Source organism: Tiliqua scincoides, chromosome 3, assembly GCF_035046505.1.
Source record: "Tiliqua scincoides isolate rTilSci1 chromosome 3, rTilSci1.hap2, whole genome shotgun sequence".
Classification (NCBI taxonomy): Eukaryota; Metazoa; Chordata; class Lepidosauria; order Squamata; family Scincidae; genus Tiliqua; species Tiliqua scincoides.
The window spans coordinates 18,390,990-18,405,531 of record NC_089823.1 but is presented as its reverse complement, the minus strand read 5'-3'; the positions used below and the strand labels follow the sequence as shown (position 1 = coordinate 18,405,531).

General features: G+C 45.0%; 1 pseudogene; it reads right to left on the bottom strand.

The window, feature by feature from the left end:
• Positions 1 to 9,388: 9,388 nt before the first annotated feature.
• Positions 9,389 to 9,506, bottom strand: LOC136646503 (5S ribosomal RNA; annotated as a pseudogene).
• Between the last annotated feature and the right edge of the window lie 5,036 nt (positions 9,507 to 14,542).

Sequence of the window (14,542 nt, the reverse complement as noted above, 5' to 3'; positions counted from 1 at the left end):
TTACATTCTGCATGGAGTAGAGTAGGGATAAGGAGTGCATGGAGTGAAGTAGGGGTAAAGAAACTCACCATGAGGCTGCATCAGCTCCAGTGGGGGGAAGAGTCTACAGCTCAGGGCAGTGGTGTATACAGCAGGGGAACGGCGCAGGCTGCCCTGGATACCAGCCCACAGAATCATATGAGGGGGTGCCATGTGAGGCCAGCCAAGATGGCAGCCACTGTCTCTTAGTGTTTTGGGAAGAAGCCACTTGGCCCAGTCAGAGTGGCCACTTCTTCACACAAGTCTCTTCTGGTCCCTTCTGGACAAGCCACTCCAAGCTTGGCTGAGTGGCTTCTTTGTGTTCTTGGAGCAGCTCAGCTAGAAGAAACCAGAAAAAGGTGCACAAAGAAGCGGCTGCTGCTCCCTTCCTCCTCCTTTGGAGGCTCTGAGCTAGCAGCAGCTTCTCTGATCTCAGCTTCCACCGAGCCACTGCAAACCTCTGCATGCTGCGCTCAGAGGTTTGCAGTGGCTCAGCAGAAGCCGAATGTCAGCCAGGAAGCTGCTGGAGAAGAAAAGGGGGCAGCAGTCACATCACGAAACCACCGCCACCCTTTTCTGAACCCGGAAGTGATGTCACAACATCATGTGATGTCACAACATCACCACCCCGGGCGGTGCTGCCCCTAGCTATCCCAGTGGCTCAGTGTAGAACCACATAGAATTTCTGGGTAGGGCTGCTTGAAACTCTGGTAAGTCAATGAAAGCAGGCAGCATTGTGGCTGACCTAGACAGGCTTGCTACAAGGCAGCTCCATATGTTCAGTGTGTAGCTACAGCCATAGGATATCTGCCTTTTTCCTTCCTCTGTGCCTATGGAAGAAACAGGTGGACTATTCAGATTCACAATAGCAGTAGGTCAGCCCAACATCATCTCCAAATGGAAGAGAGAAAGGGGCACAAGCAAAAGAAACAAAATGCTTCCAAGAGAGGGGTTGCAAGCAGAAGCAAACACATCCTTGAAGGGAAGTTAAAAGGCATTCTGTTCCATGGAGAGAAAAAAAGCCTGAGCAGGAGAGGCTTCAAAGTGTTTCTTTTGTCTGTTTGTTACTTGCAGAAGCTTCTACAGGAGGATGGAGAAATGAGCTCTAAAGATCAAGGCTACAGAATGACCCCCCTGGAGACGTTGCTTAGAGTGTATTGCTCCTGCCTTTTAGGAAAAGTTGTAAAACAGATTTGTTTGGAAGGGTGTCTGGCATGTACAGACTTGGGAGATGTGTGTGCCAAGGGATTAATTTGATACTGTTGGGTTTGTTGCTTTGTTTCCAATGCTGTTTTGTTGTTGTAGTCTGTGCTTTCTTTTTAAATGCAGTTGTTAGATTTTATTGCGAGCCTCTATGAGCCGCAAGGGATGGCAGAATATAAATGTGGTAGGTAAACAAATGAATACAGTGTAATCAAACAGAGATACATGGGAATGTTACTGTAGGAGATGAAAATACTGATGGAAGGGTGGCCTAATGGCTGATTTCATTGAGCAAGTTGGTACAGGTGGGGCCTATTTATCCACATTAGTTCCATTCCATGACTCGGCGCAATTAACAAAAAATGTGTTGTGCTAAATTCCATCGAGTTACACAAATACACTACAGCCTGACACTTCCGGATGGAAGGAAACTAAGGCAGCTGTTATCAATCCCCTCCCCTCCACTCTGTACTTAGTCCTCCCCGTTGCCAGCTGCCTGGCTATTTTCGCATGGGATGCTGATCTTTTAAGAGTCCAGCCCTATGCATTTCTACTCAGAAGTAAGCCCCATTGTAGTCAATGGGGCTTACTCCCAGGAAAGTGTGGAGAGGATTGTAGGCTAAATCTCATGCTTTGCTTTGTGGGAAGGTTTGCTTGTGTAGGTGATTGCCTGCACCATGGGGGGGGGGGGTTTGCTTGTGTCGGTGATTGCTGCACCATCTTAATGGGGGGGGGGAATTTGGCAAACACTCCCTAGGTTTTTTAAAGCAATACCCTCTGTTGCTACCACACCTGCCCCTGTGTGAGTGAGTGAGTGAGTGAGTGAGAGCTCCACCTTGCTGCACGTGTTCTGGCTGCAGAGATTTTTGGGACCCCCTTCCCCTCTTCAACCTCTTTGCTAGCTCAGGGGCTCCAGGAATGTTACTGTTCCTTCAAAAGGGGAACCTCTTCCATGGCTCCAGGGCTATTCCCTGCCTGGGTGAGGAAGAGCCTTTTTGCAGTGTTTTGGGCTGCCTGGAAATGGAGAGGCCAGCGCAGGGCAAAGGAGGCAAAGGTGTGTGTGACTTTTGGTTCCCCCCCCCCATTCTCATTGAGATAAATCCGCAGATAAAAAATCTGTGGATAAATAGACTGCACCTGTAATTCTAACCATAACCCTAAATTTGTGTTTAAAATTGTAAAAAAGTACATCGGATATAAATTTGCACATATTGGGACACAAATGTCAGAAACGAAAATATTCCGTATGCATTTGACCATATTCATTCACTGGCCTGAATTCCATTGTGAATTCTGCTCTGTCCTTTACTCTTTTCTCTCCCTGCCCATCTTTGTTTATATAATTAGCAGCCCAATCATAACCTGCCCTGGAGCAGGCAAGCCTGCACTGCATCCAGAGCAGGTTGGGGCTGGCTGTGGCACAACTTGGGGCAAGGGAAATTAATTAATTCCCCTTACCCTAAGCAACGCAGCAGTGGGCTGAATGGGGTTACTAGGATTTGTGCCACCTAAAGAGGAGGTGCAGATCTGAGCAGCACAGTAGTAGGCCACCCGGGAGGGGGGTTAGGATCCCTAAGTGCTGGATCCTGGTCCTGCCTCTCTCCTGGACCCAGTCCTCTCACCGGCCTGCCGACTGGAACACCCCTGAAACACCCTCCTCTCAGCCACTCCAGACCCTTGCGCTGGTAGCCTGCCATCAGCACAAATGTACCTCAAGCTGGCACAGCAGAGGCTGGATTTGGCCTCCGGAGGCTGGTACACTTCTATGCGCCGGCCTGCTGACTTCCACGGTGGTGCAGAAGTGCCTTACGGTACTTTTGCGACACCTTTGGGCCAGCAAAAGGGACTTACGCTGGGCTAAGAGTGCTTTTGGATTGCACTATAAAACATCTATCCCACCTTTTCTTTTGGCAGCTTACCAATATCCATGAAAAAAAATTGTCAATTAAAAATATGACAAAACATAGCAGCAGTTAAAGCAAAATCAGGCAGAAGAACAAAAAAAACGCGCTCAGAAAAAGCCACTGAAAAGGACACAGTCACCTCTAGTGAAATACTGGCAGGGAGGGAGACAGCTACATAGAACCAGGCAGAGAATTTCACTTTTTGGGGGCCACCACCAAGAAAGCCCCCCTCACATATCACTACCAACCAAATTCCAAATGACCTCAAAATGATCTGTTCAGGTTCCTGAATTTTAGCCATTCCCTGTCTACTTTTCTTTCCCCTCCCTAATATCTCTCTTTCTGTCTCCTCATGCCTTATAACCACAGAAGGGCCATGGCTTGGCAGTAGAGCACATACTTTTCATTTACAAAGGCCTGGTTTCAGCCACTGAAATCTCTAGGGAAAATATTTAAGGTAGCAGATCTAGAAACTTTTTTTCTACTGTGCATCTTCCTTGCCTTTGGGCCTCCTGTCCCTTAGCATTTGGACCTTCTGGAACCTTTCCCCAGACCTCAGACACCTTCTGTGTAAAATCTAAATCACAGCCAAAAATACTATTGTCCTTTCTCCCGCGGAAGCTAAACTGCAAATGTTCCCTAAACATCTGAACATTCCAAGCCGTCCTATTAGCCAACCAGTGTCAACTGCTTCACTGTCAAAATAATTGTATGTGTTATTGCATTACATGTTATGTTCACATATGTGTTTCTGTGTGATTATGTTGTTGCTGCAAACCCCTTATGTATCCAGACTGTTGAATACTCTTGGTTGGATTGCACAACTCTTTGGGGGCTTTCTCAAAGGGGTTTGCTGTTTATTAAAAAAGTGAAGTGCAGAAGATAAATTGGGAAATGACTTCTTTGTGACTTCCTGCCAAGGAACAAAGAGAGCATGAATGGTGCAATTTCAAAGGAAGTATGTTTCCAGCATTTTTTAAAAAGATTAAAATGTCAGATCATGTCTCCTCTGATGACAAGAACTGTGCCTGTAAAAACTGTTACACTTTTTTTTATTATTATTCAGGAGTTTCTTAATAGAGAATGCCATATAAAAATCTCTACAAAGGACTGCATTGTTAGGTGAAGATTCCATCAATCTCTTCTGATTAACACAATAGATTTTGGAAGCTATAGTCCATAAAATGAGTCTTTGGAAAAACCTGAAGCATTAATGCATTTTAAAAGATTAGAAATCACAAAGGTGCAAAAAAAAGAAAAGACCAAAAAAAAGCCCTCTTACTATATAGACCACGTGACAAGAAAACAAGAAAAACAGCTACTATTTTGTCAAAAAGAGTAATCAATGACATTTCCAATGCCTGCACAATACAAATCAACCTGCACAATGCTAAACTATACATCAGGAGGATATAGTAAGGAAACATCTCTGTCTTGGTGCAGCAAATGGCTGAAGTGGAGTAAGAAGGTGAAGGAAAAGATTCCTTCTTACAACACTGCCAAGTTCAGAGCAAAATTAATTCCACCATTCATTAACCACAGGATGCTACACTGTACTACTAAATCCACTTTATTTATTAAATGGAGAATTCACATAATAGATCCTTCAGTGAGATGAGAGCCATATCAGGGCCCAATCTTATCCAACTTTCCAGCACCAGTGCAGCCACAATGCAACCCTGAGGAGGCCTCTGTGCAGCCATAATGCCTCTATGACTACCTTCCCACCATAGGATGCAGTGTACACCCCATTGGCCCGGCTGCACTGGAAAATTGGATAGGACTGGGCCCTCAGTCACCTACTTTAAGGAAGCCATATTCCAGGATACAGGACCAGCCTGAGACCTCCTTAGGCCTGAGGTAGCATGTCAAATACTCCCCATTTACTTGATGCTGTGGCAGTCTCCGTTCCTTCCTCTCTCCAGTGCTCTAGCTCCGCACTCTCTTCTCCTCTACCTTTCCTCTTAGTCTCTGTCCGCCTCTGCCTTTTCCAATCCAGGAAGTGGAAAGAGAAGAGGCAGTGGGGGCAAGTCGGGGCCCAGTCCTATTCATCTTTCCAGCCCCAGTGCAGCTGCAATGCAGCCCTTTGGCAAGGGAACAAAAGTTCCCTTACCTTGTGGAGGCCTCCAGAACTACCCTCCCACCACAGGATGCAGCGCACGCCCCATTGGCATGGCTACACCAGGACTGGAGAGTTGGATAGGATTTGGTCCTAGGTGGACAGAGTTGGGCATCCTCACCAATCTGGTGACTGTTCAGTTGGCCTCACAGATGGGCCAGCCCTGGGTGTTGTTCACAAGCTTTGGGTTGTTTTGTCCTATCCTTCCCTCAGTGGGAATTGAGGGGGAATGGGGGCTTTCATGGAAAGAGCTCATGGAAGAGCCAACCTTGCTAGGAAAGACAGCGCTGAGTTCAGTTCTCAGCATCATCACTTAAATTGGTTGCAAATAGCAGGACTGAAAAAACCTGAAACATAGAGAGCTCTTGCCAATCAGAGCAGACAAAGCTGGGCTACATGGGCCAGTGGTCTCACTCCTTATCAGACATGTTCAAATGACCCTCCGGAGTTCATGGGTGGTGCACAGTAATTTCAGGAGCACTGCTTAAAAGGAGATTTGAAGGGGAAAAAATTCAAAGTTCTGCTCCACAATACACTGAAAGTTAAATTGCAAAAAAGCAGGCCTATTATAATGGCATCGACCAAACAATTTGCTTCCTTTTAATTGTACTCCTAAATCCACCGCCAGAGGCAAATCCTTTCCCCTGACCCAAGGACTACTTTCCTCACCCATAACTGCCAACATTCCATCTTCCACAAAACATTTTTAGACTGTATGCTCCTTCTGGTCAGGGACCTCTTTTTGTTAACGGTATTCCATCCAGTGCTCTGATGGTTCTGCATCCATAACAGTGGCCTCAACAGTTAAAGATATGGAATACTGCCCCGTAGCCTTTAGGGTGGCATATGGTCACCCAATTGACAGCCTTTGTTGACAGTAACATCTATATATGCTATCTGATTTTTTTTTCCAGGCATTGATCACCTGACAGATTACATTCTCTGGAGGGCCTATCACCGAGTTACATTTCCTAGCAATAACAGGGACAGCAAGCTAGGTGTTAATTTTATGTCACCATTAATCTTTAATCCATCCAGCCTGTGCGCATGAGATTATTCATGCATACCTCATCATGAGATGCACTTGAATAGCAAAAGTGACTTCATTTAATTTTTCAATATTCATGCGCTGTGCAAGGCACAAAATATCAAAGCACATCTTCTGGCTCTGTTCTCAGCTACCACATGTCTTTTTTAGAGCCAGGGAAACACTAGAAAGGTTAGGTTGCAGGTTTCAGACTAATGATAGGTGCACAGCAGAGGAATGAAATATTGCAGGGGCTGCAACAGGGTTGACACCATTTTTTTCTGGCAGGGCCACTCTGTGCCTTTAAGAACTTCACAGTAGTAAGATGTTCAAAGACTGAAGTTTTTCTCACCAAGCAGATGGATCCCAGTAAAAGCTCCCTTTGTTGAATGTTTTACCTGCAATGCAGTAAAGGAACAGACACTTAGGCTTGACTGATTCTGTACATAAAAACCAAGCTGCTGAAGCCGCAACTTCCAGGAGGCATCTTCAAATCTATTTTGATCATGGAGCTAGAGATAATGGAGTCAGAGAGATCAGCACATAAGAACAGCCCCACTGGATCAGGCCATAGGCCCATCTAGTCCAGCTTCCTGTATCTCACAGCGGCCCACCAAATGCCCCAGGGAGCACACCAGATAACAAGAGACCTGCATCCTGGTGCCCTACCTTGCATTGGCATTTTGACATAGCCCATTTCTAAAATCAGGAGGTTGCACATACACATCATGGCTTGTAACCCATAATGGATTTTTCCTCCAGAAACTTGTCCAATCCCCTTTTAAAGGCATCCAGGCCAGATGCCGTCACCACATCCTGCGGCAAGGAGTTCCACAGACCAACCACACGCTGAGTAAAGAAATATTTTCTTTTGTCTGTCCTAAACCTCCCAACACTCAATTTTAGTGGATGTCCCCTGGTTCTGGTATTATGTGAGAGTGTAAAGAGCATCTCTCTATCCACTTTATCCTTCCCATGCATAATTTTGTATGTCTCAATCATGTTCCCCCTCAGGCGCCTCTTTTCTAGGCTGAAGAGGCCCAAACGCGTAGCCTTTCCTCATAAGGAAGGTGCCCCAGCCCCGTAATCATCTTAGTCGCTCTCTTTTGCACCTTTTCCATTTCCACTATGTCTTTTTTGAGATGTGGCGACCAGAACTGGACACAATACTCCATGTACGGCCTTACCATCGATTTGTACAACAGCATTATAATATGAGCCGTTTTGGTTTCAATACCTTTTCTAATGATCCCAAGCATCGAATTGACCTTCTTTACTGCCGCCACACACTGGGTCGACACTTTCATCGACCTGTCCACCACCACCCCAAGATCTCTCTCCTGATCTGTCACAGACAGCTCAAAACCCATCAGCCTATATGTGAAATTTTGATTTTTTGCCTCAATGTGCAAGACTTTACACTTACTGACATTGAAACGAATCTGCCATTTTGTTGCCCATTCTGCCAGTTTGGAGAGATCCTTCTGGAGCTCCTCACAATAATGTCTGGTCTTCACCACTCGGAAATGTTTGGTGTCGTCTGCAAACTTTGCCACCTCACTGCTCAACCCTGTCTCTAGGTCATTTATAAAGAGGTTGAAAAGCACCAGTCCCAGGACAGATCCTTGGGGCACACCGCTTTTCACTTCTCTTCATTGTGAAAATTGCCAACGGACACCCACTCTGTTTCCTGATCATCAACCAGGTCTCAATCCAGGAGAGGACCTGCCCTCTAATTCCCTGACTATGAACCTGCGCCACCGATATCACTAGCACATGTCCGCATTGATCCATGCACGCAGTTCAGATTCGAAAAGGGGGGGGTTAGATACAGCATGTGATGGTGCCGCCAATACTGCCTCAATCCTGGACCCAATCTGCCCACCCCACCCCCATTGTCACCCCATTCTGCCTTCCTTTGCCCTATTCAACCCCTTCTGTGCCCTTTCCCCGCCTTCCCCCACCCCTGCAATGGACTCACCTGTTCTCGTAGGCCTCTGTCATTCTGCCAGCACATGCACAAAGGCTCCAGCCTTCCTACCTGGGCCTTGCACTGTTTCAAAGCACTTTATAACACTTTTGCATCAGTGCACTCAAGTGGAACATGCAATCCAATGGCACAGGACCTCATTAGGACTGGGCCAAAAGATATACATTTTTGTGAGTCAACAATGAAACGAAATATTAAAAATTACGTGTCTCACCCTTGTCTATATCATAGCCAAGATTAACTCCTCAGCCCTACATGTTGCATTGAGAATGAAGCATCACTGGGACACATCGGTGTTGCCCTGACCTCACTGGCTCCAGCCTCTCGGTGGCGCCTTTGAGATGAAGCAGGAAGGAACTGCTGGGCCAGCTCTGCTTACAAGACTGGCCCATGTGCCTCTGGATCTCTGTCCTTCCAGTCCCTCCCTAGGAATGCTTTCACACAGTGCCTCAAGTTCCTGCTCCCAGTATCATTTGTGATCATCGGCTATGTGTTGCATTTAAGCACAGTGAATTGACCATGTGCCACCCTCAATAAGGCAGTCTTATTTGGAACCACTTGCCTGGTTGAAAAGCTTGAAAAGCTTCACTTTTCCACACTGAACTTTTACAATCTCACAGACTGTCAAAGCAGAGATTAAAATGGGTTAACCATCATGCGAAAATCCTGAGGGTATGCAGGACGGTTAAAGAGTATTCATTTGTAACCAGTGCACCACTTAATTAAAAGTCAATTAAGAGTTCCTGTAGCATTGAAGCAAAACAAAGGCATAATAATGATCCTAAGAGAGAGGAAGAAGTTTATAGTAATTGTTTCTGCTGATGGGGCTCTTTCAACTTGCAGCTAAATGTCTGATACTGAATACACAGTGAAGCCTGAATTCAAAGGGCAATATAATATTCACATAATCTTCCAAATGGGGGAAAGGCTGGGCCAAGGTTGCTTGCATAGGACTGCCTAAATTGACAAGAGGGTATCTGTCATCCCTCTTGAGGGCAGCTCCTCTCAAGCATCAGATTCGTGTTGCAACTTCACTGCCCAAATGGAGATTTGTTTAGGTTTTTATTATTTGCTGCTTTTCAGGAGACATGGTTGGCAACCTTCAGTCTCGAAAGACTATGGTATAAGCCTACAGCACCCAGGATTCCCAGGCGGTCTCCCATCCAAGTACTAACCAGGCCTGAGCCTGCTTAGCTTCCGAGATCAGATGAGATCTGGCATGCGCAGGGTAACAGTTGCTGTTGAGCTGTTTCACCCTGGAGTAACTCTGAAATCTTCTGGAAAGCAAAAATGCAGAGTATCTAAGAGCCAATCCAAGATCTGTGAAAATAACCCAGCTACCCCTCCCCCAATGCAGAAAAGGTGTTCCGTTACATAGATGGGGGCACAATTCAGAGGCTGCAAGTACAGAAATGGGACAGCCAACCCCCTGATGGACAACCTTTAGGGTGGTCTTCCTCTCCTTACCCTCCATCTTTGCCCCCCTAGTTCTAAATCAACCCAATTTGATATAACCCTATTACATAAAAGGGAGCAGAATTCATATGTTACTGTGGGAAAAACTAAGCATGGGGAGAAGAACCTGCCTACAATGGGCTTTTCAGTGGGGTTCACTTTCTTCCTGCTCCACTCCTCTGTATTGAGATCCTCCTGCTGTATCTCAGTACCTTCTCTATTTACTGTAATGGTCACATGGAGTTGAATAACATTAAACAGGGAGGGAAGAAATAGGCAAATTTTTTTGCTGCTTGGATTGTAATGCAGGTAACATTTGCCACTTCTTTGAGGTCAGCTTTAATAAACCCCTATAGTTTGTTTCTGAGGAGTGGTGTAGTTAGAAGGGGTGCAAAGCCCTAAGTTTTGCAGGGATCCTCACCGCAGTGTGCAAACAGCACCTCCCCTTTCCCTTCTGAGCCATTCCAGGCTGCTAGAGCACAATTGAGGCTTTTGCTCCAAGGGGAAAGGGGAGGTGCTGCGGTGAGGATCCCTGCAAAACTTAATCATTTGCACCCCCTCTAGCTATGCCACTGTTCCCGAGTTGGACAAACTTTGCTGGCATATCTATTTTTCAAATTATTCACTCTGATTTCATCTCCTGGATAGTTTTTGCACCTATATTTTCTGTGAGTAGTTACAGTGCATAAAGATTTTTGTATTATTAAAGCCTATTACCTGATAGCTTTCTCATCCATACGGTTTCCATATCAAGGACGCACATCCTGGTTGAAAGCAAGAAAACACATTAATTGAAAGCACAGCAGCTCTGATGAAAGCCAATTAAAGTTCTTTTAAGTCTGTCATTTCCAAAAACCTCAGTGTTTATAGAACTGCAGGTTGCACCCTGACTTTAAACAGAGTTTGGCAGCAACCCTCGTTTCATTCATCTGGAAAATATGTCAAAGGAAAACCTGAAAGCTGGAATGATTAGAACATACTGCTAATTTTATACATGGTAGTTATGCAATGGAGTTCAGTGTGAGTTGATTTTTTTTCTTTTTTAAAAACCTGGAACATGACCTTGAAGGAATGCTCCATCATGAATTCAGATGAATTATGCATTCACCCCATTCTTGAAAACTTTCAGTGTTTAAAGGAACCAAAAAGTCAATGAGTAGTGACCACAATGTGTCTGAACACTCATGTAACATTCATGTAACTTCACAATAGAACTATTACATTATCAGAATCCATCAGTTGGGCAGTGGGGATAAAATTTAGACAGAGGAACTATCCTCCTTCATCTGCTCCTGTCTAGTTTGAGCTGGAGATAATATTGGGTGTTGGTGGAACTCATAGGTTCAGTGTTTTTCTGGGGAAAAGAAGTCACAACTGCCCCATTAGATCAGGTCAGTCCATTGACAGGTCAGTCTATTGACTGCCCCATTAGATCAGGTCAGTCCATTGGTTCAATCAGCTGGTTCAGATCTGATTTGACAAACTATGAGTGAGTAACACTAGGGCCCAGGGCTGTTGCTATTGTAACCTAGTAGAACTGCAGATAGAGAAGATGATAGACAGAAGCATAGCTAGACTGGGGCCGGGGGGATCTATTACCTCCCCCCCTACAGCAAAGTGGCAGTTTCCCACCAATTCCATGGGGGGGGGGTGACAGCTCCTACCTTTCAGTGTGCAGATGTGCCATGAAATGGGCCTTCCCACCCACCCTGGTTCCCATGCAACTCCAAATGGAGCAGTTTCCTGGGCCAGAGCAGCAGATGCATAGAGAAAGGGTGTCTGTACAGGTGCAGGAGAGATGCTATGACATGGAGACATCTTCAAATCACCCGACCCCAGGTTCCTGCCCCCCCCCGCTACCCTACAGATGATAGGAGGTGTTCAAACTGGCTGACACTGGATTCAGAATGTTGGGTCAATACTGAGGACACCATCCTGTAGAAGCATGGATATCTCTACCGTTAAGGACTACAATTAATGCCTGCTAACACTTGATCCCTGTAAAAAGTTCCTGAGCAATAGGAAACTTGACTGTTTCCTATTGCTTCTGCCTTTCACTCCCATAGAGGTTTGTCTGTTGCATGGATCACTTCCCGGCTACTCCTATTTCTGCTGCGGTCTAGGCAATTCCTTAGTTGGCTATGGCTTAGCACAGGGGTGTCAAACACAAGGCATGGGGGCCTGATGTGGCCCACAGATGCTTTTTATCTGGCCCTCAGGCTTTCTGCTGCTGAGCAGTGCTAAGGAGTTACTGCTGAAAGGGCAGCCCACATGAAAATTGGGCTGTCCCATACCTTGAAATATGGGGGCTGTTCTTATGTTCTTATGATCAAGATTTGCGTATTTTCTGTCATTTGCAGTGAATGAGTTCTTAAGTGAGAGCTTATTTTTGCTTAAGACCTGTTAAATGACATCACTTCCTGCCTAATGACATCACTTTTAGCAGTGATGACTAGTGATCAATGACTAGTGACTAGTGATGAACAATGACTAGCAGGCATCATGAATGCTATTTGGCCCTCTGTATGAAACGAGTTTGACACCCCTGGCTTAGCAAACCAAGTGGACTGATTCATTTGCTACAACCAGATCTTCTTGAATTTCATCTGTACTGATGCTGGGGTCTGATTCTGACCCTTCATTATTGCTCCATGCTTGCAGGAAGTGTGCATTCACATGTTCCAGCTCTCTCTAGAAGCTCTGTCTCAGCTTGCTGGAACTTTGTCTCCGAGGCTCTAACTGGAGTTTGTGCTAGTCACATTAGGTAACCCCATAGTCATCGCCGCCCCCCCCCCCACAAAGTACCAAGGCAGTTGAGAGACAGAACAAATTATGGAATGCAGCCGGGTTGTCAAGGTAGAGGAATATGAAATAGTGAATCTGTCAACAGGGTTGAAAATGTATTAAGATGCAGATTGAAAAATAAGATTCTATTTAGTTCATCCATAATGAAATCAGATGCAACATGCTGGCATACTGCAATACCGATCCTGGCCTCAGTCTCCATCTAGCTTCATGTGGAACTGTTGGAAGGGCTTTATCTTGAGAACATAAGACTTATCTTGTGCAATCGGGGCAGAAGTAATCCATCTAGCCCACCGCTTCATTTCCACTGCTTGTCAGTCAAGTGCCTCTGGAAGCTCACAGGTACACTGTGAGCATGGTAGACACCCTTTTCTTAAAATCCCCAGTAAACCACCTCTAAACCTGGAAATTCTATTTCGAAATCATGCTTACATTTATCTAAAGTAACATTTTTTCATTGAAATATCCATCCGCTCTCTCTTCACTGTTCATTCATTTAATGTCCTACATTTACCAGCGTTCAATGTCTATTTACTCATAAGTCAGTCTTAGTGAGTTCAGTTGGACTGCCTTAGGCTGCAGTTCAGTACATGCTTACATGGGAGTAAGTCCCATGGAACTCATGCAGACTTACTTCTAGGTAGCCATCCACTTTGTGGATTGTGTGGTACCCATCTTTGTTTTGTTTTAAACTGAAAAGTTTCAGCTGCACAAGAAAACTGCACTTAGCAATTCTGACAGGATTGCTAGACATGTAGACTAGACTGACAGGAAATTCAGTAGTATTCAAGCCTCGTGACCCTAAGCTGTCAGATTGGGAGAAATCCAAAGCACAAGTGCTAGACAGAGTGACCAGTGACTGCAGAGATCAGACTTTTATTTATATTTGAATGCGATGTTCTCTTCAGCTTTGCTGTAGTGTAGCACATTTTTCGTTCATGAAGGAAGCACTTACTGTTAATTCAAAACGTTAGAGCTAGGACCGTAGAGTTTGTCAGAGGACTTTAAAAGATTGCTAACAGCAGAGATGTTTTCTTCATCACCATAACTATTTTCTGCTGTAATCTGCATTCCCAAGAAGACATTGGGTGTGTTTTAAAGTGGACTCTCATATACAGCCACAATGAAGTGCAAATGACCAGTCAAGTGCGACTCCAGGACCAACAGGAGAAGCTGTTTGAGGCTTCCCCGCAGTCTTAAACTATGATTCTGGAAAACCATAACCACAATTTCCGCCCACGTCAAGAGCCTCATTAAGGCTTTCCACGCAGTCCTAGAGTTGCACAAGTTCCGCACTCGGGGCATTTGCCCAGTTCATCTAATGGGAGGGTCACTGCTGGGTCTAATGCCTTCATGGCCAAAACTGCGAAAACCTTGGTATGGACAAATAATGCTATCATGTTATATATCTTTGGAAAGGTAATTTAATGCTAAATGCAGTGAAACAAACTGCACTGGAATATCTGTATTCTATCAAAAGTCATGGCCAATAAACCAGAAAACATTTATTTATTTATTTATTTATTTATTTATTTATTTATTTATTTGCAGAATAAATTAAAATTGATTTCTTTGTGGGAGGGGCTACAAAATCTTTGACCCCAGGTAGCAGGCTCCTTAACTAAGCCTTCGGTTGTGATGTCACTTCCAGGGCATCATTTTGTCCTCTGCACCAGGCTACACTTTCATTAGCTACACCACTTGTTTGCTCCAAGTCTATGATTTCCTGGATCCTCACATGAGGATTCCCGCATGAAGATTTACTCAGGTACGGATCCTCATCAGTACTATCAATGAGGATTGGAATCTTACAGTGTTGTGACCTGCTCATAGAGAAGGAAGGCCGTTTATTCAGTATGCACGTTTCTCCATCATCTGCACTTAGATGTCTTGTACACATGAGAGCTTAGGGGTCAAAATATATGGAAATGGACAAAGATCAGGAATGATACAAAGACAAGCTTTGCAGTAGCCCTGATTCAGATAGCCCAGATTCAGTCTTCTGTTTTCCAACCACTAGA